This window comes from Leguminivora glycinivorella, chromosome 1 (assembly GCF_023078275.1).
Source record: "Leguminivora glycinivorella isolate SPB_JAAS2020 chromosome 1, LegGlyc_1.1, whole genome shotgun sequence".
NCBI lineage: Eukaryota > Metazoa > Arthropoda > Insecta > Lepidoptera > Tortricidae > Leguminivora > Leguminivora glycinivorella.
Window position 1 is genome coordinate 954,305 of NC_062971.1, and position 27,771 is coordinate 982,075.

A 27,771-nucleotide genomic window follows, 5' to 3' on the forward strand; every position below is an offset into this window, starting at 1 on the left:
TACACTACAAACATAATGTTTGTAAAGTATTCCACGAGGAATGCGGCACGCGACGGCATAGTTAATAGCATAATCAATAGTAAATGGTGGAACTACATGGCGAAAGGACACGGGGAAATTGTATAATAGTTATTTGAAGGGGGCAAAGTTGTATTTTAACGCCGAGTGTGGAATTGAAAAACGAGCAAGTGAAAGGATTCTATAGTTGTTCGAGAATAGAATCCTGGACTTGCGAGTTTTTTAACACACGAGAAGTAAAATACATTTGCACCCGAGTGTAACACAAAACTTTTCCCCTCACTATAGCGAGGAAACTACAACGCAAAAAATGCGTTTATCACTGCTTCCAATAGTTCCACGGGTGGTAAATCATCTTTATTACTAGATTCACCTACTTTTATCAATTTTAAAGCAGTTAATTTGACTTTATTCAAGGTCAAATCACTTTACCCACTAGTGGATAAAATGCGTTTTTACCCGCTGGTATTAAAGGACAAAGCACGTGTTTCCGAGCTAGTGAGGGGAAAATGGTTTTAATCAATTTAATGATGGAGTGACATCACATGCATATTATAATCACACCTGTATCCCATAAAGGGGTAGGCAGAGCACATGAAACTAATCAAGTATCCTTGGTACAATGCCTCAAAGGGCCTATTTTAGATTTTTTTTTTATGGGATAGGGGGCAAACGAGCAGACAGGTCGCCTGATGGTAAGCGATCACCGCCGCCCATGGACACCCGAAACACCGAAACAACAACATTAAGTTGCTTTTAAGTTTAGTCTTAGTTTCTTATATAATTATGTAAATATGTTCATGTAAATCAAATTTCAGTACCACTCTTAGCAAAATTGTGACATTGCAGTGACAGGTTGCCAGCTTCTCGCCTACAAGCTACGCCATAATTTAACCCATATCCCACACTTCCCACAGTCGACTTCTACGACACCATAGGTTAAAGAAAATAAGATTATACCATCCGCCCAGAGACGTGTAAAAAGTAGATGGTGCCACTAAAAAAATGCCTTGTTGCCATCTACAAGTATAATCGGTGACAACAAGGCATTTTTTAGTGGCGCCATCTACTTTTTGCCCATCTTTAGTAGGTCGCATTTTATACACCCTGTTTTTATTGAATTCCGTTAACTTTAAGGGAAGGTTCTTTGAATCAAATACAATTAATTTCTCCAAGAAACTAGCGTCTTAACTCTTACGGTCATTGAGTTATTAAAAAAATTAAAATAATTACCGAACACGTGTGAGCCTTTATTTTTTTTTTATATTAATCACTTGACACTAACTTGAATATTATTCTTAAGGGTCTCTCACACTGATTAATTCATTTATTATGAATGAAAACGATGAAAAATATTTTTTGGCGAAGTTAACTAAAAGTGATATACAGGGTGGGTCCTGATAACGAACCTAACGGTAACGACGTGTCGAATTTAACGGGAAACAAAAAAAATACGCTGTAGTATGGGATGGTATAATCTTCTTCATGTTTAATTTACTTATTTTTTATTTACCCACGGGAAGAAAGGAGGTGGTGAATGGCAATTACAATTAATTATCTATTAAAGATATAATTTTATCCAAACTAATTTTTACCGACTCTACCTATAACTATACTTGCTCAAGAATCGCATAAAAGATGTATGCGCACCTGAACATAAGGTCGGTTACTCACTCATGGTCAAACTCCATATAAGAACACTTGTCTCTACATTCCATTCTCTACCATACACTCTTTGGTATAGAGCATATTTGCAGGATGTTTTAGTAGAGTTTGAGGCTACAGCCAAAGCCAAAGGTGCCATATGTTTTGAAGATTGTGTAATACTTGTAGATAATAGAAGTAAAATAAATTATAATACATTTACCTCAAAGTTGAATCTACTGTGCGGTCTGTGCGTTTTCACATTATCCGATCCGATATCGGATGTAGGAAGGATTTCAAAGGCAAAAATCAAATAAGTATGGCGGCTTAAATGTCTGGGATATCGTTCCTAGATCCGATATCGGATCGGATATTGTGAAAACGCGCTAATAATAGGCAACATACATATATTACCTGTATTATTTAGTTTATAGAGCGAAGACAGACACTAATTTTATCGCTAGATTTCTTGAAACTTACGTCATATACTCTAATTTTTTTTATATTTTCCTGGTTTTGAGACTACGTAATTTCTTACTTAGATATTATAAATGCAATTGATAAAAAATCATATAAGTGCATATGAATGAAAAACAGGATATTTAGTAATGTGACAGACAGACAGACAGACAGAGTCGCCCCATAAAGGACAAGGGTTCCTTCTGTACCTTTTTGGTACGGTACCCTAAAAACTACACCCTAATCATCCCTAAACTAACATTTTTAGCACTTGAACACAACTGTATTAATTAAACCATAAATACTTATAACATCTTCATAATTATGTCCTTATCTTGTAAATGCACTGCTTTATTTATGATTATAGGTTTGACAAGATCGACTAGATAATTACTAAGTTAATCTCTACGGTAATAGCACTCAACTTAACAATGATATATTAATATATAATGTCTATAAAACGTTATAAATGTAATATTATAGTCGATATTATGACTTGATGTTTGATATGTGACGTTGTTGATCAAAAGGGAACATATTGTCGGTTGTGTTGTGGATAAGATCGATTTTGTATTGAAGTTTTTATGGCTTATTGACAAACTACGATACGAGTAGTACCTTTTTGATTGAAAAAGTCACAATTTATTGTCGAACGATTTTTATTTTTTATTTTTGAAACAAAAAAAAACTAAATTTAAATAGGTTCATCCGGTCCATCACACACAGGTAGACAGACATTTCAAACTTATAACATAAGTCGTCGCCCCGTCGTTTTTGCGTTGGGGATTAAAAATACAAAATAAGATTTGAAACTTTTCACTGAACTGTTTATATCATATTATTTATATATACGATTTGCTCTAGTGCTGCTCTCTACTGGAAGAACATTGCACTAAATACTCCATTTAATTTCAACTAACTACGATAGACTTCAATGTGAATACGATCATAGAATGCAACCACTTGACTCTGAAGAACGTCTTCAGTTCAAGTAGCATAGCATTATCTACAGGTTACGTAGCCAAATGCTCAAACGATTACGATAATATCGTTATCGTAGCTAGTTATCTCTATCGCTCTTCCGTATTAGTATGACAGAGTCAGACTGCTTTTCAATCGGCGTCTAGCGTCAACGATTGACATTTCAGCTAGGCCGGCTGATACTGAATAATGATTCATAAATTTCATAATAAATAAATCATTCTGAACTGCATCTTTAGATTGCTATTTATTGAATATGAATTAAATGAATAGGAAATGTTATATAACAAATAACAGAGAGTTATTTAAGCGAGCGTTAGCGAAGGTTAAATAAAATTAAATGTTTTCTATATGCCTGCCTGTTGGGATTTGGCTATTCTCTGTAGATCACATCTTCTCAAACAAATTTTGAGAAAAGATTCGTATGTTACATGGATATAATATCAGGGACGTAAGAAAACACTTAATTACTTGAGTTAGTCCATTTTTCATAACGGTCAAAAATAACTCAGAAGTCTCTAAAAACTCCGCGCTAACATTTATAATTTTGGCTGCCCCGTTCTGCTGACAAATTAGTTGTCCAGACTATAATTTCAAAATTTCCACGCCTTTAAAAATAGATGGGTTGGGAAGTCCGAAAACGACTCCTAAAATTGTAACCGATCAAATTTAAAATTAGAACGCAGTTCGAGCGCCGCTTTTGATTCACGAGTCAATTAATCCGCTTGTCTACTTTTAATATCTCCCAAATAAACACAAAAACACTTAAATAATACCTAAATCATTCGCCAGTGACATAATGCCCGTACAGTAGTACTTATAAAGCAACGTTCACATTTAAAACATTTGATATTTCACATCACGAACCAAAATCCGAACGCATCCGTTACATTACCACGAACTTTTACACTCACAAACCAAAAATTATTCAAATCTGACATTTATCACTCTTATAATAAAGCGCATGAATGCATTTGAAAGAACGCAAAACGCCGAAATGAATTTAAATTCAAATATCAATTTGATACCATTGAAATTTGAACCTTGTTTTTAATGCGGCAAAGTAGTTTTTATAAGTGAGATGTCTGATAGTGCTCAAGTGTTTGAAGCTCCCTATTGGATCAGGAAGCGGGTGACAGCTCAAGAATTTGAAAATAGAATACTTATAGCCGCGAATTTGGGTGAAGCTACTTTTGAAATAGTATTTGGAATATTTTTTTAAATTCCATAAATATTTGAATACGATGTTCATTTTTTTTCATTTTGTAAAGAGTTGTAGCAAAGTGTAGTAAGTCAGAAATTTAAATTTTTGAGAGAAATATTTTAAATTTATTTTGTAAAGAGTTGATGCAAAGTGTGATACCTACTTATATGTACTTAGGTAAGTAAAAAATTACATTTCCGTAAATTATGATAAAAAAAATAGAAACAGTCATGTAAAGCATGTAAAATTACCAGTTAAGTTTAAAAAAAAATCAGAATAAATTAAAAACTAAAACATCATCAAACCCAAAATAAACATACCAAACCAGAAAAAAATTATCAAAACTTCAAACGCCTCGTAAACGTAACGTGGCGCCAAAATGTTATGAAGCGTAACGTAAATAGGCACGTGGTTACAGTTATTGAGTATAATGATGGTGGAAATTAATCTTGTGCGTTTGATCTATTCCTTGCCGAACCGCTTTGTGCCAGTTTTGCCGCTGCATCTTGTCTGGTATGTTTATTGATGATAAATTGTATTAAAATTGACTAAGGAAGAACTATGGTATGATCGAGGCAGGTGTTGTGATATAACATTTTATCGGTAGGTACTGCCAATTGACCCTAGGATGCGCAGTATTAGTATTGATGCTAAGAACGGGAAGCAAGTTCTTTAGAAATTAAAACTGATAGCTTAATTATTTATTTAAAATTAACACTGATAAAATTAATATTTAAAATAAATTCTAATACCTATTAGCTTAATGTGACGATCGGTCTGGCTCAGTCAGTAGTGACCCTGCCTGCTAAGCCGCGGTCCTGGGTTCGAATTACGGTAAGGGCATTTATTTGTGTGATGAGCACAGATATTTGTTCATGAGTCATGGATGTTTTCTATGTATAGATAGATAGATAGATACATTTATTGGTACTAATCATACACCGTCATACACTGTTACAATTATGTAAAAAATAAATAAAAAATACAATCTTTCAAATAAAAGTATGTATTAAGTATGTGTAAGTTTGTATATATGTATGTATTTATCTATTTAAGTATGTATATCGTCGCTTAGCACCCATAGTACAAGCTTTGCTTAGTTTGGGGCTAAGTTGATCTGTGTAAGGTGTCCCCAATATTTATTTATTTATTTAATAAAAATAGTATAAGTAGTGAATAAGTAGTGGCGGAAAACAGGGGTGGCCTTTGCTCAGCAGTGGGACACACTATAGGCTATTAAAAAAAAAAAAGTACTGAATGCCTATGTAAACAGTTTAAAAAATATTGTATAAAAATAATGTCAATTTGGAGGAACATAATTTCTGTTTTATCATTCCTAGGTATTTTATTCGTTAATTTCAATACACAGTAATTGGAATTTAATTTACAATCACTAATATAAACACGAAACTTTAATAATTAGCTCTTATTTTCTTAAACTTAAAAGAACACAACATTTTCATGACATTAACTTTATGAGCGGTAAAATACAGTTCCTTGGTTTGGAGCTTTGTGCTATTTTAGATTAGAATTCGTCGCGAAACGTTCTTCCGTCGAATCTTCGGCTTCCGGCGTTTGAGGAGTCTATTTTACGAAGGAATTTTAACTAAGCCACTTGATTGGTGAAAAAGGAAAACTAATGTCTTAGCGGAAACTTCCGTATTATGATTAAAATAACAACTTTCTTACCACTAAGACATATATGTTTCGTTTGGAATTTAATGTAAGGTACAGCGGGGCAAATATCGAGGAGGGCGGGGCAATTGTAACTGATCCATTTTTTCCATTATTACACTATGATGTTGAGTTCTACAAGTATCCACTAAACACGCCTACCATATATAACCGTTGGACACTCTATTTGATAATGCAAACATTGTAAAACATGGAAAAAATGAACCAGTTACATTTTCCCCCCCCCAGTCGAGATTTGCCCCGCTGTACCTTAATTAAATTGGACAAGAATTACAAAACAAAAACTACATGTAATAGCGCTCAATTTAGTAAACTTCTTTAAAAGAGTAGCTCGACATAATGTAAACTATCTCTAGAGGTATTTTGAAATTAGCTTCGCTAAGCGTTTAAACATCTGTTCGTTGTTATGACATTTTCATGACGTGCGTTTTGGGTTTTATCTGTCATTCAACATGGTAATTACTTCAACAATAATTGAATACTATTTATACTTTACAATACACTTTAATTCGCATGTAGGACAATACAATGCCGTTATGATCGATTAAAATTCAGGTGAACGACATCATGATCAGGTGAAGGATAAATATACACAGGTTATCGACAACAGCAGCAGGTTAACGACAAATTAGTACAAATTTGTATGACACATTTGACAAGTTAACGACAAGCGTCGCTAACCTGCGTCCGTAGTCGATCACCTGTAGTTTGGTGGTCATTCACCTGATATGGACGTCTTTCACCTGCCCATCAGCATTATAATAGTTTTTAACCGCCGCCCAAATTTCAAGGAAGGGGGTCATTAATATTTTATACCCGACCTTTAAATAAAATTATAATATAATAGCTACTCTGAAATATAATTTAATGAAGTGACTTCACTTCAAGCAACCACTTGCTTACTGACACGGTATTTAAACTATAATTAAGATTTCATTTTTTAAAGGGGGCAAAAAACAAATGAAAAAATTAAAATACATATGTAAATAAATCACAGAAGAGTTACTTTTAATTATAAAAATATAAGGATACTCATCCAAATAATATACACAATAAAGTTAGCAAAAAACTAGACTAGCAAAAGGAAGGAGGAAGATATTGTTGGTGACAGCCAATACCATTGTGCTGTCAATGAACTCAACACATATGTCAATACAATATGTAATATATCAAATACTTAAGTGCGGAAGAATATTGTTTTTAAATTTTTACCTATGCGTCTACCGAAGATAAGAAGTAGAAAGCTTACAAAGAAAACAATGAATATTGTAATTGTAAGGGGGCAATGGGGGCATTGACCTTCGAGGTTGTCAATATGGAAAGGGAAATTTGTAAACATAATACTTAGTGTATATTTTTAAACAGTTTAACATAGTGAAACGTTAAAAAAGCTAAACTTTTAGAAATGATAGTTCTGCACACGACATAAAGATATAAAAACTCTTATCTATTTAAGGTATCATATTTTTTAAGATATTGGTGTAATGAAAATACTACGCCATTGACTTTTCTTGTTATGTTAGTGCACGCATGGTAAAAGGATCGACCTCCGTGACTCATCCGACGCACACAATTATGGGTTGTCCTTAAATAGTATCGAAAATTAGTCATAAAACGAATGGAAATCGGCCGGAAACAAAGTTAAGGTCGACTTCTACTTCCAAACATATTCCAAAAATCGTTTAGATATGGGTTTACGTAGTTTCCGCTTGGAAAATATATCTAAGGGTGTTTTACCTTTTAATATTTTTAAAAGGTAAAACACCCATAGATATATTCTTAACTAGGATAATCCAAAAAAAAACACTCATAATTACAATCAATTTTTCACTACTTACTCTACAAACCTTCAGGCATTTCATACAATGTCCTCTTAATTATTTGCTGGATAATTTTGTCGGGCTCGTGTTCAAAGTATTATGACCACCATCTAAGTTAACTTTATCTATTATGGCGCCTATTAAAATAACTGGTATCTCCTTAGCAGTGGGAGGTGAATATTTATCCAAGATTAACGTTGCAGGTGGCACTAACACTGCCCCTTGAATCATTAGTGGTAATGTTGTTCCCTGCTTCGACATCGTTTACAAAATACCATCATTAGGCAACTGAGTGTCTTTTACATTAATTTTACCTACGTTATTGACATTGTGTGTTACATCATTCTTACGAACAGTTTGTAAAGGACCCAAAATGGTGGAGCCCAAAATATTTTTGGAGATACTAGGTTTTAGGACAACTATGTCATCGGCAGGGCTTCTAAGGCTTGTGAAAGTTGAGAAAGACTTATAACATTTCACATTTTGGGCTAATGAATTGAAAAGTGCTCATGCTCACCCAAAAAGGATGCAGGAAACACGCCTACCGTATCGTCCGTTTCCAATTCCAAACACAAATCGCAAAACCAATGCCAAGGAGGCCAATCAAATGATAAAGCTCCTTATATAGCCGCGGAAGATGTGTAACCCAATGGTTGACCTATAAGCGTTTACATACATACATAAATCCGAGCTCTGTTAACCCAAAAACGGAATCCGACATGTCTAAAAAACCGATTGAATTATTCATTAAATAGCCCTTCTAACGAGATCAGATGACATTTACTACACAACCGAGTTGCAGATGAGAGACGTTTGTAACGAATTTCTCTTCGACGGCTGCTTTAGAACTTGGCAGCGTTGCACCAACTTGTTTCTTAACCGTGTTCTGAGATGTCACAGTCAAGTAGGGTTGTCTAATGGCAGAATAAGTAGGGTCTCCACTAGTCGTTTCGGGAAGCAGTTAACGTCCTAATTTAAGGCTTTTAACATCCGCCCGTTTATATGCTGATAACGACCTCCGCAGCCTTATCGGTAGCGACCCTGGCTGCGAAGCTGGAGGTTTTGGGTTCAAGTCAAGAGCACGGATATATACTCTGGCACACCCGCTTTGGGAGTAGAAAAGGCGATAATTCCAAAAAGTAGATGCGAAGAGTTTCTCGTACCCATAAAACAAGCCTTTCGGGCTTACTGCGGGACCGTCAACCTGTATTATTATAAATAGCATTAATTTAACAATACGATCGTCTGATAACTAGGTATAGCGCAAGTCTTATTGAGCCTAATTTAGGACTGGATCGATTGTTATAAGTAAGTATATTTACACATTTTATATAAAACGTCAATTGCATGAAATAACAATTCCCGTGTTATGTATATTTATAGTTTAATAACATTAAATTTCAAAATCAAATTTCTGACATCAGTATGTAACTATGTACTTAAGAAAATATTAGTAAATCTAAGCTTCTCAAGGCTAATAACGTTTATCACGTTGTTCTAATTTCGAAAGAGAAGATAAGATTTACTAATTAAACTAGTTTGCTCAAAGCTTCACAGAGACATTTAAATTTTGGTATTTATATTTTTCAAGACAATGTTTATAATATGCCGAATAAAAAAAAATCAAAGGTCATAGGACAAAAACGCTAAACATGATTCAAAAACTGTGGGATGATCGGCATTTTATTTGGTATACCTGTTGGTAGCCTTGACCTTCAATCTTCATTACTTAGTAAATACTATGTACATTTTTTACAATAAATTTTTACGCATCAGAAAAATCTTAACTTCTCCACAATAAAAAACATTCAGTCGAATTGAGAACCTCCTCCTTTTCTGAAGTCAGTTAAAAAAGGACGACCATTTCGGTTATAAATTTAGTCCATTTTTTTCTGTCTGGATATTCGTGCCCTTCGAGATAAAACATAAAATCATGTCCAAATGTTTTTTTTAATGCTAATATTTCTGCTAATAATAGAGTCAATATTAAAAGTAACGATGTAGCAAATGATGACGTAGTAAAATAAATCAATAATCCAAAGAACAAAATTAGGGACTACACTCATACATAATATTTGGCTGTATTTTTTTCGAATCAGTGACAACCCTAGTAATAGGGCTGACCCGGTCACGCTGGTCACTCGACCAGGTAAATCAGGTGTTTAACCTTCGATTTCTAATATTTAACGAAAAAAGGGCTTGGCACGTGAACAATTTGCATAAAGCTATTTCGGTGTACGACTTGACTATTTATAATTTTGAGTTCATTATTTTATATAAAAAACTAGCGACCCGCCCCGGCTTCGCACGGGTACTATACCTACCCGTAAACCTTCCTCTACAATCACTCTATCTATTAAAAAAACCGCATCAAAATCCGTTGCGTAGTTTTAAAGATTTAAGCATACATAGGGACAGAGAAAGCTACTTTGTTTTATACTATGTAGTGATGAGGATAAAATAAAATATTTTGCAGTTACTAGATAAGTATTTTAGTTAAAAGTAGTTCTTTTTAAAGATTTTAAGTTTAGTTTTAAAAAAAATTATTTATTTTTTGTCTCCTGACAAATACATTAAATCCAGCTTTTGTCTCTTTTATTTTTGGTAACTTCGATAACTTGTAAAATCATTTTATCATTTGTATTTGTATCTATTCATGTTTCTTTTTTTTAAAATAGTAAATACCAAAAAAATTCATTTTTTCCTAATGTTATAATATTTCTTAATTGCGGTGTGTTATTTCATGTATTATTTTAATTTTTATTAAGTTTGTTTTGTAACAAATAAATATCAATTTATTTGGCATTGAAGATTAAATCAATCGCAGATAATTATGAACTCATGGTTGAGTCTCAAAAATTATCATTCGTCAATTTACCTATTGATAATCAATAGATAAGTTACAACAACGTAATTCCATAATAGAACAAAAATAGTAAAACAGCAATAACAACGCCAAACACACTCACAACGAATCCAAAAAACCGTTAATAAATCAAACACAACACTTCCACAAATCGGAACTTGAAAATAATAAAAACATACTTAAATCAGTTTCGTTTGTCGCGTTCGAATTTGAAAATGGAACTGTCACTCGCGCGAACTGTCAAGCGACGTGCGCTCCGTTCCGAACCGCGCAGCACACTGCCGCCTCGTCCTTCGACTTTCACTGGAATGATAATACATGTAACACAACCTATTTTAATATGCGTTCCGTCAAAGTTTAAGCTCCCAGTGCCAGGCATATCCTAAATGCCTGGATTTACATCCTTTGCATAATCGGAATGTTTACGCGTTGTTTTCCGTTTTGCCGTCAATTATCTGTCTAATCTAAGCGACCATCTGTCTTTGTAGCCTTCTTGGTCCTTACATGGGTAGTGATTTTCCATGGCCTATCATTGAGAAAAAGTTAAACGCAGTTGCAGTTGTTTACATACAACCGAGCACCTGCGCCTGTTTATTTTTATGAGTCATAATTACAAGGTTTTTGGCTATAAGAAACTGAAAAACTAAGCTTTGAAGAAGTTATAGAAAAGTGTAATAAATTGAAATAAGGAGATAAATTATAAAAAAAACTGCAACAAAGAACCTCTTGCTGCCAAACGAGATTTGTCTATGTTTTTGTTCATAATTAGCACATACTTACTAACATATTAAGCTCATTATCTAAAACTTCTACATTGTAGTTTTTAAGAACATAATTATTAAAATACCATTACATAATCTTTTACAGCCCTAGGCTCTTTTATTACGAACAGGATTATAAACACCGCCGATAATAAGTTTCCGAGCAGATCCTAATCGTCCTCACTTACATCATATTGGTTATTAAACAATTTAACAAAACTACCATATAAGAATAACATGAACACCATCATAGAATGAAAGAGACAAAGTTGCTCAAAAATATAGTAACATGCACTTTACTGTCATCGCCTGATAAATTAATAACAGAGGCTTTATTCAGGATCACATTTAGGATACTTAGGGTGTCAGGAACTTCAAACAACGATGGATGGATTGTGTGAAAGAGGACATGAGAAAGAAAGATGGGAGTGTGGAGATGACGAAAGATAGGGGAGAATGGAAGAGGAAGACATGTTGTACCGACCCCACATAACGTGGGATAAGGGTAGGAGGAAGAAGGGTGTCAGGAACTTGTCATGCCACTCTAAATTCCAGGGGATCCCTTTTTTCAGTGCCCCCATCACCATTTAAAATTATTGCTGTATTGTCTGAAACCGTCTGAAGCTGTTATTGAGTCAGGTGTGAAGACATTCCGTGGATAATCGAGCAAAGAAAATAGAAATAATACCAAACAATATTCGATGATGAGCGGAAAAAATGAATTTTTGAAGTTATGTGCTTTTACTGTTCAACCGACTTGCAACTCCCCATATCAAAAAAACTGCACCGCCTACCTCGAAAACCGATAATTGAATTTTAGATATTTGTCTCTATCGCACAAACAAACTAGGTACCTACTTATAAAGAAATTTCGAAATTGGTTTTAGGGCATCAAGATATGACACATTAGAAAACGAAAGTGTTCAAAGCCCACTTATGTAGATAACGAGTGTCCAGAAGATGATAAGAGGACTGTGTCAAAGGTACTAGAGCAAAAATGTTCCTTACCTTTTAGTTTTTTACTTGTACTTTATTATAAGTTTGTAATATTTATATTAAGATACTGGATCATGTAACTAGCTCTATAACCTTAACTGTAACTGGTTTCCCGCGATACAGGCGTAGCCTAGTGCGGAGACCCCTGGTAATTTTTGTTGTGTACTATTTTGATAATAAACATATTCTTATTCTTATTCTTAAAAGCCTTGTCCTGGTTACAGTGGTTACGTGATTCTGATATTTAAAATATACCGCCGAATGTTAAAACATCGCATTTGGCGATGTGTTTCGAGTAAGGTATACTTAGAAGTTTTTCTGTTTAGAGACCCCTGTTTAGTCTTCTGTAAACACTTTAATCTTTTCGAATATTTAAGTACTTACTTACCTCTATTTTTATGAATTTATTCCAAATTACATAGATTCCTGTAAAATCAAAGGGTCGTTCGTTTCCTTTTATTTAAAAGAAAAGTAAAAAATATTGGCAGTATTTAACGCATTCTAAATTTGTAATAGAGTTCTTTTAAGTTGTTTATTAACATAACTCTGAACCTACACAGGATGAACGCCGAACCTCGGATAAAGTCGAGAGTTACTCAAGTTTTTTTAACCCTTAATCAAATAACGGGAAATTATTTCCCACTTCATAATTCACCACAAAATATTTTTTATGTTTTTAATGGCACCACTGAGCGATACCAATCATACTGATTTAAAATCTTAGTAACATTTCGAATTTTAAAAAAGGAAACACTTTTCTAATGGCAACCATTTGTGACCACACGTCAAATTCAAAGTCAGTTGTCATGATTTTTTGCGTGATAACAAGAGTTTTTTTTTGTGTTTTGAGGCTAAGTACGACAAAAAAATCTGTTAAGTGCATACAATGAAGACTATCATAAAGTAGACTTATTTCCCCTGTACTCTGCTTAAATAGAATTGTCATAACGATATTAATTAGCCCAGATTTTAAGGTTTTAGTAAATGGAAAATTATTTCCCAGTGTTCTTGCCTGAACTCACGATTTTGGTAGGTTTAATCAAGTGGGAATATATTTCCCAGTGTTTATTCTCGACTTTAACTTTTTGAAATTGGGCCTTTTTTTTTTGTTTTACATTTTTTTATTTGTTTCTATTTATTTTATTTCTATTAATTTTTACTAAAGACAAAATGAATAAGAAAACATTACGAACATAACTTACAAAAAAGGATATAGAAGAAATACTCTTGAGAACTTAGCTGATCTGCCTCATTTATCCGATCATGAATATCATGATTCTGATAATGATCCTTGCTATGTCGACAGAATATATTTTCCATTTCTAAGTTACTAGATTTTAAATCAACTAAAATTTACTAGTAAAAAGTTCGTAACCTTATTGAACAATGGGAAACTATTTCCCACTTCATTCTATACCGGATAGCGGGAAATTATTTCCCATCGAAAAACCCCGCTTTCCCCACTCCAAAATTTTGTAATGTATATTTTCGTAATCTACGCACCCAATTTACCTAAAAACTGTTCTTATTTTTCAAAAATCTCATAAAAAGTTTTCCATTTCATTAAGGGTTAAAATTTTGACTCAAAAACTTTTAGTTATTACCAAATCCACCAGCACTAGTTACGGATAAGAGTCTTAGTATCATTTTCGGGTCAGCATTGGCTTGAGTAAGTAGAGTGCTGTCATTACGTGTCTTTAAACTGATTTAGGTAACTACTGATTGTTACGATAATGTTTACATGTCCAATGTTTTTATTTAAAGTGCGGTCTGATGGAGTTGCAATATATCCTAAGTTTTAACCTTTCAGTTAAAAGAAAATGATGGAAGTCTTTGAAACCTGCCATTTTGACCCTATGAAAAGTGAATGAAGAAAATCAGTTGGTACCTACGTATAGATTGCTTGGTGATTTTCTAATACAATGTAACTAACGCTAGTTTATTTATAAATACTACGTTTTTACTTAAAAGGTACTCAACAGTCATGCCGCCTTGCCTTTAAGACGTCCGTAATTCCGTATTTGACCGTAATAACTTCTTACGATCTTCCTTGGTTAAGAGGAAGCGTAAAGCTAACTAGAAGGAAACTAAAAGTATGGATGATTTTAAACGGACGGAAAATATGGCTAGCACATGTTATTATTAACTTTGATAGGGCATTCCCTGCGCCAATGACCTTCGATTTGAATCCTTTGATATTAATAATAATATGATAGTTTCTAAAGCCTATATTATTTAGTTATTTGTTATACATCGTCTTGTATTACACAAAACTTTTCCCCTCACTATAGCGAGGAAAGCAAAGCAGCAAACAATGCGTTTATCACTGCTTCCAGTAGTTCCATGGGTGGTAAATCGTCTTAATTACTAGATTCACCTACTTTTATCAATTTTAGAGCAGTTAATGTGACTTTATTCAAGGTCAAATTACTTTACTCACTAGTGGATAAAATGCGTTTTTACCCGCTGGTATTAAAGGACAAAACACGTGTTTCCGAGCTAGTGAGGGGAAAACAAAATTGTATCTCATAATTAGTTCACAGCTCATTGTTCCTATGATATTGGCCATGAACAATTTTAGGGTCAAAAACTGTTTTTTTTGGTCACAACTTTTGTTTTAATTACTTTAAAATTAAAATCCCTCTTGATTTTTTAGAAAAGTTAAAGGTAAAATCCAAACATGTCGATTTCGTGTACACGTGTGTGTGGTTTAAAATCAAATTTCGATAAAAGCGTTTTTAGACCATGTTTAAAAAATTCAATAAAAAATAACCTGCCTGTGTGGTGACGGGTTAAGAATTTCACCACCCCCTTTCTTCCCGTGGGTGTCGTAGAAGGCGACTATGGGATATGGGTTAAATTGTGGCGTAGGCGAGAGGCTGGCAACCTGTCACTGCAATGTCACAGTTTCGTTTTCTTTCAACCCCTGATTTGCCAAGAGTGGCACTGAAGCTTTAGTAGTTTCATGTGTTCTGCCTACCCCTTTATGGGATACAGGCGTGATTGTATGTATGTGTATAAAAAAATAAGTCTAATTCTAGTTTTTTCAAATATACCTATGGCTCGAATAGAGATAATTTAAAAGATTGAAGAACCGATGGCGGTTGGTCTTATAATTCTATCTGTAGGAGTAATAAATAGGAGTTTCAACTAGAGCCGGCGTAGCTTTATTTGACGTTCATATGCGCATTGTAATATGCCTACTTGAAAAATAAATATTTCATTTTCATTTTCATTTTTTTATTTTCAAAACTTGTTGACTATGGGATATGGGTTAAATTGTGGCGTAGGCGAGAGGCTGGCAACCTGTCACTGCAATGCCACAGTTTCGTTTTCTTTCAACCCCTTTTTTGCCAAGAGTGGCACTGAAGCTATAGTAGTTTCATGTACTCAGCCTACCCCTTTATGGGACACAGGCGTGATTGTATGTATGTCAAAACTTGTCAAAATCGATGAAAACCGTGTGGAGCCCTAAAGGTTAGGAACTCTGAAAATCATAAAAGGCAACATTATAAGTATAAAGCGGGCGCGGCGCCGCGCCGTGAGACAAGTGGACCACTTCTCACTAGGGTGGGGAGCGTGGACATTTCGTTATCTCTATATAAACTAAATCTAACTAGATAAACTAAAATTTTACCTCCTCTTAGGCAGCGTTCCCACTTATGCGTCGCGTGTCTCGGGGCGCGCAAAGGGCGTCCGCGCCACGCCACCTGAGTGTAATTCAAAAAGCGTCTCCTCAGTACATTTTGTATAGGAAGGACGTAAGGCGCGCCTTAAACGGTGGGTAGTTCACAGGCAGGTTACAAGCCTTTCAAGAGAGTCCAAACCAGGTAATAAGCAACAAAGTATTGAGTAGGTTGTAGGAATAGGAAAGCTTCAATCAAGTTTCCGTGTGATTTGTTTACACTGCTTTCTTGATAATAGTTTGGGCATCAAGGGACGAGCAACTTCTTACTTAGAGGGCTATAATTAGGTAGTCTCAGTTAGTTATGAACATTTGTTGTGAGTACCCACAGGTCTTACCCGTCATGAGCTGGGTCAATTTTTAGGGTTCTGTAGTCAACTAGGAACCCTTATAGTTTCGCCATGTCTGTCCGTCCGACCGCCCGCGGATAATCTCAGTGACCGTTAGTCCGTTTTCACATTATCCGATCCGATATCGGATGTCGGAAGGATTTCAATGGACAAAATCCAAGATGGCGCCCGTAATGTATGGGATATCGGTCCTACATCCGATATCGGATCGGATAATGTGAAAACGCACTTAGCCCCAACGTGCATTGTTGGATAGGCATTTAAAAATGAATAAGGGTTTACTAAAATCGTTTTCGAAAATATATCTATTTTCGGAAATAATCGCTCCTAAAGAAAAAAAAGTGTGTCCCCTTCTCTAACTTTTGAACCATGTGTTTAAAAAATATGAAAAAAATCACAAAGGTAGAACGACCTTCTAGGAAAATTATTTTGAACTTGATAGATTCAGTAGTTTTTGAGAAAAATATGGAAAACTACGGAACTCTACACTGAGCGTGACCCGACACGCTCTTGGCCGGTTTTATTAGAATATTTTTTCAGTACAGTGGTTTTTCCGCACTAGTTCGCAAAGTAGCACATTTCTTGTCAGGTCGAAAATTCGAAGAGTCATAATATTATAAATCTTCGTACGATACACGTGCGAAGAGGGATTTGTAACTCGTGTCGATACTCGTTTAGAACGTCCTCTTTTCCGCACCCCTATCGCATTTAATGTATTAATTTATACTAGATTGACATCTTAAACAAGCTTTTTAAGAGAGTCTGGACTTGATAATAAAGGCAACAAAGTATTAATGTAGGGAAGCTTAAGTTGTTAAAGTCAAGGCGCGCGCGCAGGAAAATTGTTGCTTTTCCCAAATTGGTTAATGTCATGAACGCGTGGGCCGGTTTATAACTAACGACTTTTTTGTCATTTCGTGTCTGGTGGTTATACTTAATAACCCCCTTATTCATAACATTCATTCTCATTTCATCATAACATTCTCATAACATTCTAACAAACATTCTCAAAAGTTATCAGGGTACGTAGCCGAATGGCACAAATGCTCTATCGCTCTTGCGTATTGGCGCGACAGAGCCAAACTACCTTTCGGGGCGTTTCGTTTTCGTTTCGCGTCGCAGAAATGCCATTCGACTACGGCACCACGTCGATAAAGTTCGTCTGTCAATTTCCGACGTATTGGTGTGCTAGATGCAAAAAAAAAACAGATAAGCTTGAAGTCATATTGAACGGAGTTTCTATATCCACTCAATTGCTCTAAAATTTTCAATTGCCTCTATTGTCAAGTAAAATAAAGGTGACAGCTGGTAACTAGAGCTACTAAAAGCAACTGAGTGGATAGAATATAGATGCAATTGAAATCGTCAAGTTTTTGGGTGTTCGATTGGATGCTGAACTGAAATGGAAGCCTGAGATAGATAACATAGAAAACGCAATTTTTTCAGCCTGCTACGCGCTCGAAGAAGCCTGAGGGAGGAGCTCACAATCGAGCAACTCAAGTTGGTGTACTATGCGTTAGTGGAGTCCAAGCTAAGGCTATAGTATCATATTCTGGGGAAGTAGCTTCAAGCAGAATATTAATAGAACCTTGATTGCTCAAAAAAGGGTGATCCGTACCATTTTGCGCCTTCCATAATGGATATCATGTCGGGATCTCTTTGTACAGCTGGGAATCTTGACAGTCCCATCATTATCTGTTCTCGTTTTTTGACTGCATTTGTTAAAAATTTGGCTAAGTACGAATCTCCTGTGGAGCAGAAGTTGCGCCTCAACACGCGTACGAAAAATATTAGGCCAACTTTCTGCCCTAAACAACAAGTTGCTAGACTTAGGGCCAGTTGCATCGACCACCTTTAACAGACACATCATCGTCACGCGGCAGACGTCTATGGAACTTCCCATACAATAAAATTTAACGAACAGTTTAACGGTGACAGACGGTTTGATGCAACCGGCCCATAGTGTGAAATATCAGACCGTCAGTATTTTCAATAAGCTCCCCGTAGAGCTGAAAATCGTTACTGACCATGAGCAGTTTGGTAAAAAATTAAAAACTTTTTTGTTGAGGGGGTGCTTCTTCAGTATCGACAAGCTCTTTGCGGAACATTGAGCGATTTTTTTTGTGTTGTCTTAGCTGTAGTATTATTAGTTATAAGGTGTAATAAATTGTGTAATTATAGTTGTGTAATTACTTATATTTCAGGCTCTGTACATATATAATTTAAGTTTTGTTATAATGATTTTCAAACACAATGCTTGTATTGTTTGTGAATAAATCAAATCTGAATCTGAATCTGAATTTTCGAACCAATCGCTTCGCTCGTGGTTCAACTATAAAATCCTTTCACTTGCTTGTTTTTCAATTCCACACTCGGCGTTAAAATACAACTTTGCCCCCTTGTATAACAATTATAACTATTATCGGCTTGATAAGGTTGGCATGTTCGTTTAGATCCATATTTTATCTGTTTGCAGAAAAAGGGTTATTTTACAGGTATTAAAAAAGTTACAGGTCTTACAGGAAAATTAGGTTAATAGATATTAAGAATTATTCGACCTACTAGTATCTAGATGAGATCTAAAGACAACATTCAATGTGTCTCAAATAGAATACAAACAAATTAGCGACGAGGTGTTTCTGTTGAGATATCTATTATTACATACATACATACATACATACAATCACGCCTGTATCCCATAAAGGGGTAGGCAGAACACATGAAACTACTAAAGCTTCAGTGCCACTCTTGGCAAATAAGGGGTTGAAAGAAAACGAAACTATAATAATACGAATATCTATTATTACAGGCTCCAAAAGGCTTGAGCACTTCAAAATCTTAAACACACTCTCACTTTAAACTGATTCCAGTTGATCAAGGTCTACTAGCTAATACTATGAATTCTTACTATAGGTATATATAAATGTTACTAATTCTTACCAAATTGATCAATATGGTCTTTAAGAAAGTTGATATATTAGTTTCATCTTAAAGGCCGACCACGCACTTCCATATCCTCCAGTATCCAGATTCAATTTTCTATTTTATACCTGTCGATAAAAAAGGTACATTTACCATATCGTGTCGGAGTCGTCTCGTACACCCTAAAAGCCGTCACGTGAAGGGTGAACGATCTCGCAAAAATAAAGTTAAGGCTGCAAGTTAAGGTATTCGATAATTGCACAATCTGCGTTTATAGCATAGATAGAGGAATAAATAAGGAAAGAATAGTAACTCCATACGTCAGTAAATTCTAGTTACTTGTAGCGACATCTAGCGTCAAACACGCGTCAATCACGCGTCAATAGCGTAAATTATCAGTACTGCTACTTGTCAATAGATGTCGCGACGAACTAAAAGTCTAATACTCGAATTCTTTTTAGCGAATATTACAAAAGTGTTAATCAGTATTCTGTTTTTAGTTACTTCTGCTTGTAATATAAGTTGTACACTGTTTTAATATCAAGATTTTGGCATACGCGACACTGTTGACACCTAGTGTGGAGTAGTATTTACGCTATTTGATTTGACACGTGTTTGACGCTAGATATCACTACAAATAACTCGAATTCACTGATGTATGGAGTTGCAATTCTTTCCTTACTTATCCCTCTATGGTTTATAGTCATTAATTATTGTAGACGCAATTGTCACGGACTTTATACGACTTGTAATGACGTTTGACCGTAACATTATAGGCCTGGATCGTGACCTAGTGAGATAAGTAAGTTAATTAAAAGGAGGGACAATGTAAAATTTACTTGTTTTCTACGCTACGGCAAAGTCATGGAAGTGATGTATATCTTAAATGGGAATAAATGTCTTTAAACCTCACGGCAAAGTCGAGAAGGGTCATTATTTCAGCAGAAAAGGGCATCTTAGGAGACTTTTCTTATTACGTCGGTGGTAAACAAGCATACATCCCAATTGATAAGAAGCAGTCATATTTGGGCTATGGACGCTTGCCACATCCCTGGTGGACACGCAGCCGTAACCTGCAATAATTTAACCTTGAAATAACTTCGCACTGTAACAGAACAAGCGTCTATGACGAGGAAATGGACTCGTTATTACATATAAAACTTACGGCGAATCAACTTTTCCTTGACCAACTTTTTGGTGCATATTTCCTTCGGGATTTCATTGAATATTTTAACAAATAATATCTTTGATGGTTTATCACATGTTTAGTCACGTCTTCACTCATAAAATTCACTATTATTTGATGCAAAACAGGTTGGAAAAACGTATTTATCAACAAACTACGTTCGCATGGGCGAAGTACTGACACTGACAGTTGTCAACTGCGTAACGTTCCGATATTATGTCTGGATTTCATTTACAAGTCAAAGAAATAATAATGACTAATATTGGTTATTATGCTTCCTGAGTATATCATTCAATGTAACATTTAGTAACAGATAAAATATTTCATTGCGAAATTACTTACAAAATAAATAAGAATGTTCCACAAAATAATATTTACGTAAAAATATTTGCGAATCGCTCCACTATTGGACTACATAGGTATCAATATCAATAGCTCTGTCTCTCTCTAAAACACGTGTACTCGGCACGTGTTGATAAGCAAACATCCGTGTGTTAATCGTGAACTCTAATGCATAGGGCATAAGACTTAGTAAACAAAGCACACGATTGAGTAGCCATCTTGTCGGAAGTCGGATGTCAGAAGTCGGAAGTCCGATGTCAGAAGTCGGAAGTCGAATGTCAGAAGTCGGAAGTCCGATGTCAGAAGTCGGAAGTCGGAGATAGAATCTATAAAAGGGTCGGAGCGAGCCGACGCGCGTGATTCTTAAAATATCTACAAGACTAACAGTGTCTCTGGCTTTCGTGTGTTACTGGTGAGTGAAGTTGTTCTGCTATTATTTCTCTGTTTGTTTTTACTTGGAAATTATTCTAAGTGATTGTAAACTTTGAAATTGTGTCTCTGTTTGATTGTGCGGGGACAATATCGTCGTACAATTGAATTTAGACCTGTGGTGGAATTGCTTTACCGTCAGTTGTGGGGTTATTTTAGTGTTCTATTTATAGTGTAGTGTTACATTTAAATTAAGTGTATAGTGAAGTTTTCTGTGCTTTGTTTCATGAGTGCCGTCAAGCAATACAAAGACTGGGTCGATGTATGGCTGGTGCTTGGAGATAAGTCTGTGTTTGGTTTTGTAGGGAGTAATTCTTGCAAAACTAAGCTTAGATTATAGCACGTAAAGGAAACTTCACTCGTTTGTTTAGTTGGTCAGTAAAATTGAATTTAGTAATTTTCTATGGGGTTATTTTGTGAAAGTTATAAGCCAGATCATTGTTTGTGACAGACTGTTGTCCGGCTAGGCGCTTCTTCCCTTACGGTGTCAAATAAGAGGCGTTTAGGGGTCTTTTTGTTCCAAGTGGAGGGCTTGGACGCTTTTCTATACTTACAAAAGCGTATTTTCTCACCGGTCTCAAAGAGTCCAACTGTTAGATGGAAGTGAGGACTTTCCCGATTGACGAAAGACATTAGGAGTAATCCTTGCTCACTGAAGTCGGCAGTATTTGAGGCTGGGGTCCTATATATATTTATATTTATTTACTCGGTGCTCTAGTCCATGCTGGCGTTGGTCGCTGGGGATTTCGGTTGTGATCGATCCACATCTAAGTAAAGTTGATCGCAGCTGGGTCTCTCATGTGGCTGGTACTGGTGTGTCCTGGAATACTGGATATATACACGGATAGGGCGATCTACTCTCTGCTACCCTAGCCTGCGGGCAAAAGCAGAGGGGGGGATCATAACTCAAGCCTATAGGTTGCCTATCTCAGCTTCGCTGGCTGAACTGTACAGCTTATGGTAGGGATACACTTGTGCATATTTTGAACACAAGATCTATGGTAAGTGAGGGTCTGTGTTTCAGATATGTTAGAGTAGGGAAAACGATAGGATTAGGGTAGAGTCACACACTATTTCTATGAAAGTAGAGTTCTTTTATGATTGGTTTTGGAATATAATTGGTCAACGTGTATTGTGGAGAAATAATTTAACTACTACTATTTATATGGTTTAAATGGACTTTAAATGTGGTGTTTACTATCTTAAAATATGTGGTAAAACTGGTAATTTATAAAATCTCTTATTACTTAATTTATTTGAGTGAAATTAATAATTGTGGTAGCAATTTCTGATTTTTCGGTGTGGCTGCGGGACACTTAGTGTTGCTAACTGGTTTTTCAAGGTAAATTCTATCAAGTTGGTTAGGGAAACAAACTATTCTTTGGAATAAAAAGCATAGGTTTGTTATAGGGCCCAGTGGCATGCGAGCGCCGTCCACTGATGGAAAGTCAAAAGCTTAGAAAAGTTAGTAGACTTAGTTCTTATAAAAGTTAGCAACTGCTCGGTGTTTCGATAAAACATTAGAAAAATCGAGAAGTTATGGTCTATTAGCAGTATTGGGGAAAGGGGGGATTAGCTAGGGAAAAGAAACAAAACAAAATAAAAGGGGGTTAGTTCGTAGATAGATAGCCCTTCAGGCTTACTTGCTTAGGATGCCTGATAAAGTGGTTTGATCAGGTTAGGGGATTCAGACGGCAACGCAAGGCAGTCCTGCAACTCGAATCCACTAACAAGGCGTAGCCGATGATTACCAAAATATTTTTTAATATTTATTTCATGTATGTTTCACTCACTAACTTCTATACTAAAAATTTCTTCATCACGTTATTAATTTTCTCACATATAACTTTCTAGGCCTAAATCTGATAGAATACTCTACTATAACACTATATTATTATGCTACAATAACCTTTATTCTTCTTTAAAATATAAATAAATAAAATTTTGAATATAAGTCTAAAATACAGCTGATACTCATTAAAGGATCTAGGTTATCGCGGTTCACATCGAAGGGTTCTACTTATTCACGCTAGACGATCACAAGGCCAAATTTAAGGGGTATATTTAAAGGGGGTTAGCTATAATGTTGGTTAGTCAAGTAAGTAAGTAGATAAGTAAGGTGAGCGGAGGTTTAGTTACATTTGGTGCCGTGACCAGGATCTAAGATGTGCTCTGTAGAACACATCTTGGATACCAAGGTTTACAAATAAATAATAGCCTTACCAGGCTACATTTGTTGTTGTGAAGACGAGTGGGTGTGCTGTATTTCTGACTTATTTCATCTCTAAATAAAACTCATATACCTAATATTTTTATTCAATCGCTATTTCATAAAAACAAAAATAACTTTATTGTTAGTAAACACGTCTGTAGTTTTTCTTCCATTGTTGGTTCTTGCCGCGTTCCGGGCGAAGTCATGCATCGATGCGGAGTCAATTGTATGTTCATCTCCTTCCACTGGTATCTAAAAAAAAAACATAGTAATAAAAGTAAAGTAGCGTAGTAAACTAAGACAAAAAAATATTTCTAGGAAATTAGTTCATAGTCGTAGTGGTTAAACATCGTCCCCAATAGGCGATTCGGGTTGCATTACTACGTAGCAATTATTGGCATTGGTGCATCTTGACGTTCCTTTGCGTCTATGCATAGTACTATTATTTATTCTGTGCCTTAATGTATGTTTTTCTAGCTGTGGGATAGGCGGGGCTAGTACGTAAAATACTAGGTACTTATAGAAAAAATACCCATGTACCTAAAATAAAAGGCCGGAGGCGCGGAGCTAAGCACTTTAGAAGAGTTTGCCACCTCGTGACCGGAATTGGAAACATAAGTGTGTGAACTATGTACAATAGCAATAGAATTTCATGTTAAAACAAATAGTTCTCTATATGTCTAGTACATTTTCATAGCAGGCTCTGCCATCTTCAGGGCTATTTTGAAAGCTCACATCACGTTTGCACTTCACACCGGAGATCGGATAGCTTCGCTGCTGTCTTATATAGTCTATGAACACTCTGATGATATACATATTCCTAGCAGGCTTGTTATACAGAATTTCATTCATAGGCAGGATAACTACAGTCTAGATGTAAGGTTATTTTCCTAAAATAATCTAGGATACCTAAGCCCTAGATTTAAGACCTAGTAATACAAGAAGATAGGCTCTAGTCTAATGGCTATGGGGGCGCGATTATTCATTGTCGCGCTGAAGTACAATATTATATGGGGCGTCCCGCCATTTTTCTATGAATACTGAATAGCTACACGCATGTGGTATTATGACAAGTACATCCTTCGATGGATGGTTTGTTTACATTTCAGTTGTAACGCTATAATCTACGTATTGTCTCACAGGATTTCATACATCATACAATAAATTGACAAAGTCTTTATACTGAATATTTTCACTATGAGAACAAATGTCTGTCTGTTAAGATATATGTATTAATCATGTTAGGACTAATTTAGTTCATTAGCTTATAAGTCATCATATATTTTCATATTACATCCGTAGTAAACAAGCATATGTCCCTCTTGATGGTGAGAGGTCACTGTAGCCTATATCTGCCAATTATTTCAATAAATTAAATGCACTGTACGAATTTCAACTTTCTATACGTATATATTTTTACTGTAGTAATACAAATAAGTATGTATGTATAAATAAGATTTTTAATAGCTCCATATGACATGAGTTCGTTACCTCACATAATAAGCTGTAGGCTAGTCTAAAATAGTAAGTGTAAAACCATACAATTATTATGTTCGGTAGATTGGGTACACAGCTTTTATACAATATTTCACAAGTCAGGAGTATGCCAACATACTGTACTTCATTACAACCATGTCAAACATATCCTACGAAATATTAGCATTACCAGCATCTGGGAGGTCGTACCTCGCCATACCCTAACTCCACCACTGCTTGATCATTGTCACAATTGCTTAATGAATTTCAGGAAAATTGATTGAAACTTGTAATATTCCTGTTAAGTAGGCATAGATAATAAGCACTATTATCATTATAAAACCATATTTTACTGAGGTTCAGAAAAAGTATGTAGTATGTGGTACGCATTAAGTATGTAAACTTACCTAACATGACCGGGTCCAGTCTGATTGTCGGATTACTTTGTTGTTCAGTAACGTTGAGCATGAGCTGGTAGTGTAGATCAGTGAGTCCTCAGTACACTGAAAGGAAACGTCAGAGATTAGAAATGTTCATGTAGATAGCGTAAGAAAAGGGTTTAGTTTTAGAGTGGGGTTCTGCCAAATAGGAACAATATTATTTCATTTATCTACTCACGGGGGCGCGTCGCTTAATTTTTGGAACTAAGACACGCCCGTGAGAAATATTGTGTCAGAAAAAACAACGCATACAGCAAAATTTACAAAAAGGAAATTAAAAATAAAAAAAGTTTGAGAACCCCTGCCTTGCAGTGCATATCTACACGAGTTAGGACATAAATGAGTTAGTAATAAGTTTGCTTAGCCAATAAAATGATGATGAGTCAGTTAAGTTTGATTTTTATCCGGTCGCTCATGCCTCGCCGTTTTGCTTTACGCTTCACTTCAATTTTCTAGATAATGATGCCATGAGCTGTTCACTTTTAAATTTAATAATTAGAACGTGTTATTATATAATAATACATAAGTACCTTTCGTTTATATGAAGTCAGTAGATATATGGAAGACGGTCCAACTGAAGCGTGGCCTCTCGGGTAAAACCTGAAATTGTACATATTGAAAGATTAGTTAAAAAAGGGTGTATGTATGTTTAAGGAATCTTATTTATAAATACGTATCATTAAGATTGTTTATATTTATCTAGGCCATTCATGGTTAAGAAAAAAAAAGAAGAAGAACAACCATATCCATGTTTCTATGTAAAATTTCCTGTCGAGTCGTTTTTCTCACTAAGTAGAGTTAATTAAGTTAAAAGGTAGCTGTTTAGTGGCAATGATTTTTTGTACTTACTTGGGAATTGTGCTAAGACGGAGTACAGTCCATAAAAAGACACACCGGAAAATTCCTCAGTCCACCTGCACATTGCCGACAGCTGGTTGATGTTCTTCGAGGATGGTTACCCATTTCATATACTGAAAATTAATACATACATTGTTTAAACTCAATGTAGCAGAAATAAAATCTATGCTAAGTCTGGATTTTTAGTCTACATAATTTTATTTAAGTATCAGACGTCAAGTTTTATCTTTGAAAAATACAAAATTAAAGTTTGGACAAGATTCAATGCCTATTTTTAAATGCCATGACATTCATTTGAGGTCCTACAAATATTGCTTTCCATAATCCATAAGCTTGAGAAATTTTATTGGTTGGAACGGAAACAACATTACAAGTTCCAAGTACAGTTAGGAGACCTAGGTCAAGTAAATTAGTCAAAGATATAATTTTAATGCTTACCGTTTAACCAAGGTATGTTCAGTTTCTATAAATATTGTTTTCCATAAAATTTGTGGCAGATGTGTAGAAATATCGGGCATTGTAAATTCCAATTAGATGTTGACTGAAAAATCAAACAACCATATAAATCTCATTGAAAGTAGCAAATATATTTTGACAGTTAGGCCTATTTCACGTACATTTAGATCCTCTTAGGGAATGTGAAAGTCAGAAATTAACGTGGGAAATTTACTATCAATAACTTATCTGACGACAGAACAATGAAATAAGCAACATTTCACCATATATATTCGGTCTAGTCGTTGTATTTCGCAAGTATGTTCTGCTGGGTTTCGAAAACGACGACTAGTTTGGAAACACATCAAATAATAAAACAAAAGCTTACCTTTCATGCAAAACTGCTTTTGAAGTAGGCAATTAGTTCACTTTATCAATTGAGGCATAGCCCGATAAGACATCCTTTGCATGGGCTGTTTGCTCATTAGATCATGAGTATGAGCACTAAATTCTTCTATTATCTTGATGAGAAACACAACAAAACACATGTCCATTGCATTCACGTTTTTTTTTTCCAACAATAATGTCATGTCAATTTCGTAACCTCACTTTCGCTAACGGAAAATTACATTGCAATTGCAGTTCAGAGTTCAATTTGATAAAACAGGCTCACTTTGTCGACAAAATTATTTAGAAGTAACGCGTGTTTAGGGCAAATAATGTTTTGTTTGCATTTTCTTAGTTTGCTAAATGACAAAATGGCGAATATGGACGGTTCATGACCGGCGTCGGCGCAGAATTGCCTGTCGTATTGTTTAAGCAGATTAAAATAAAGCGAATATTTAAATAATTCTAGTTGTAGATCACGTAATTAATAATGAGCTAAAGAAAACAAAAACGGATCTGCCATTTTTTCGCGAACAAGCGGATTAGCGGTAAGCATGACATAGATTAGAGAAAATAATTTAACCACAGATAACATATATCTTCGC

General features: G+C 35.2%; 1 protein-coding gene and 1 long non-coding RNA gene across 2 annotated transcripts in view; both read right to left on the reverse strand.

The window, feature by feature from the left end:
- The window catches only part of LOC125233049 (inverted formin-2-like), a 170,337-nt gene extending 159,329 nt beyond the window's left edge, over nt 1–11,008 (reverse strand). Inside the window, 1 exon segment of the mRNA XM_048138896.1 lies at nt 10,867–11,008. The gene's annotated coding sequence lies outside the window, so the exon portion shown is untranslated.
- Nucleotides 11,009–23,591: 12,583 nt separating this feature from the next.
- LOC125232085 lies at nt 23,592–27,229 on the reverse strand. The gene is made up of 6 exons (XR_007177703.1): nt 27,168–27,229; nt 26,783–26,885; nt 26,336–26,457; nt 26,017–26,086; nt 25,454–25,549; nt 23,592–23,822 (listed from the first exon to the last, which is right to left on the reverse strand). It is a non-coding gene; the product is annotated as an uncharacterized LOC125232085 (long non-coding RNA).
- Between the last annotated feature and the right edge of the window lie 542 nt (nt 27,230–27,771).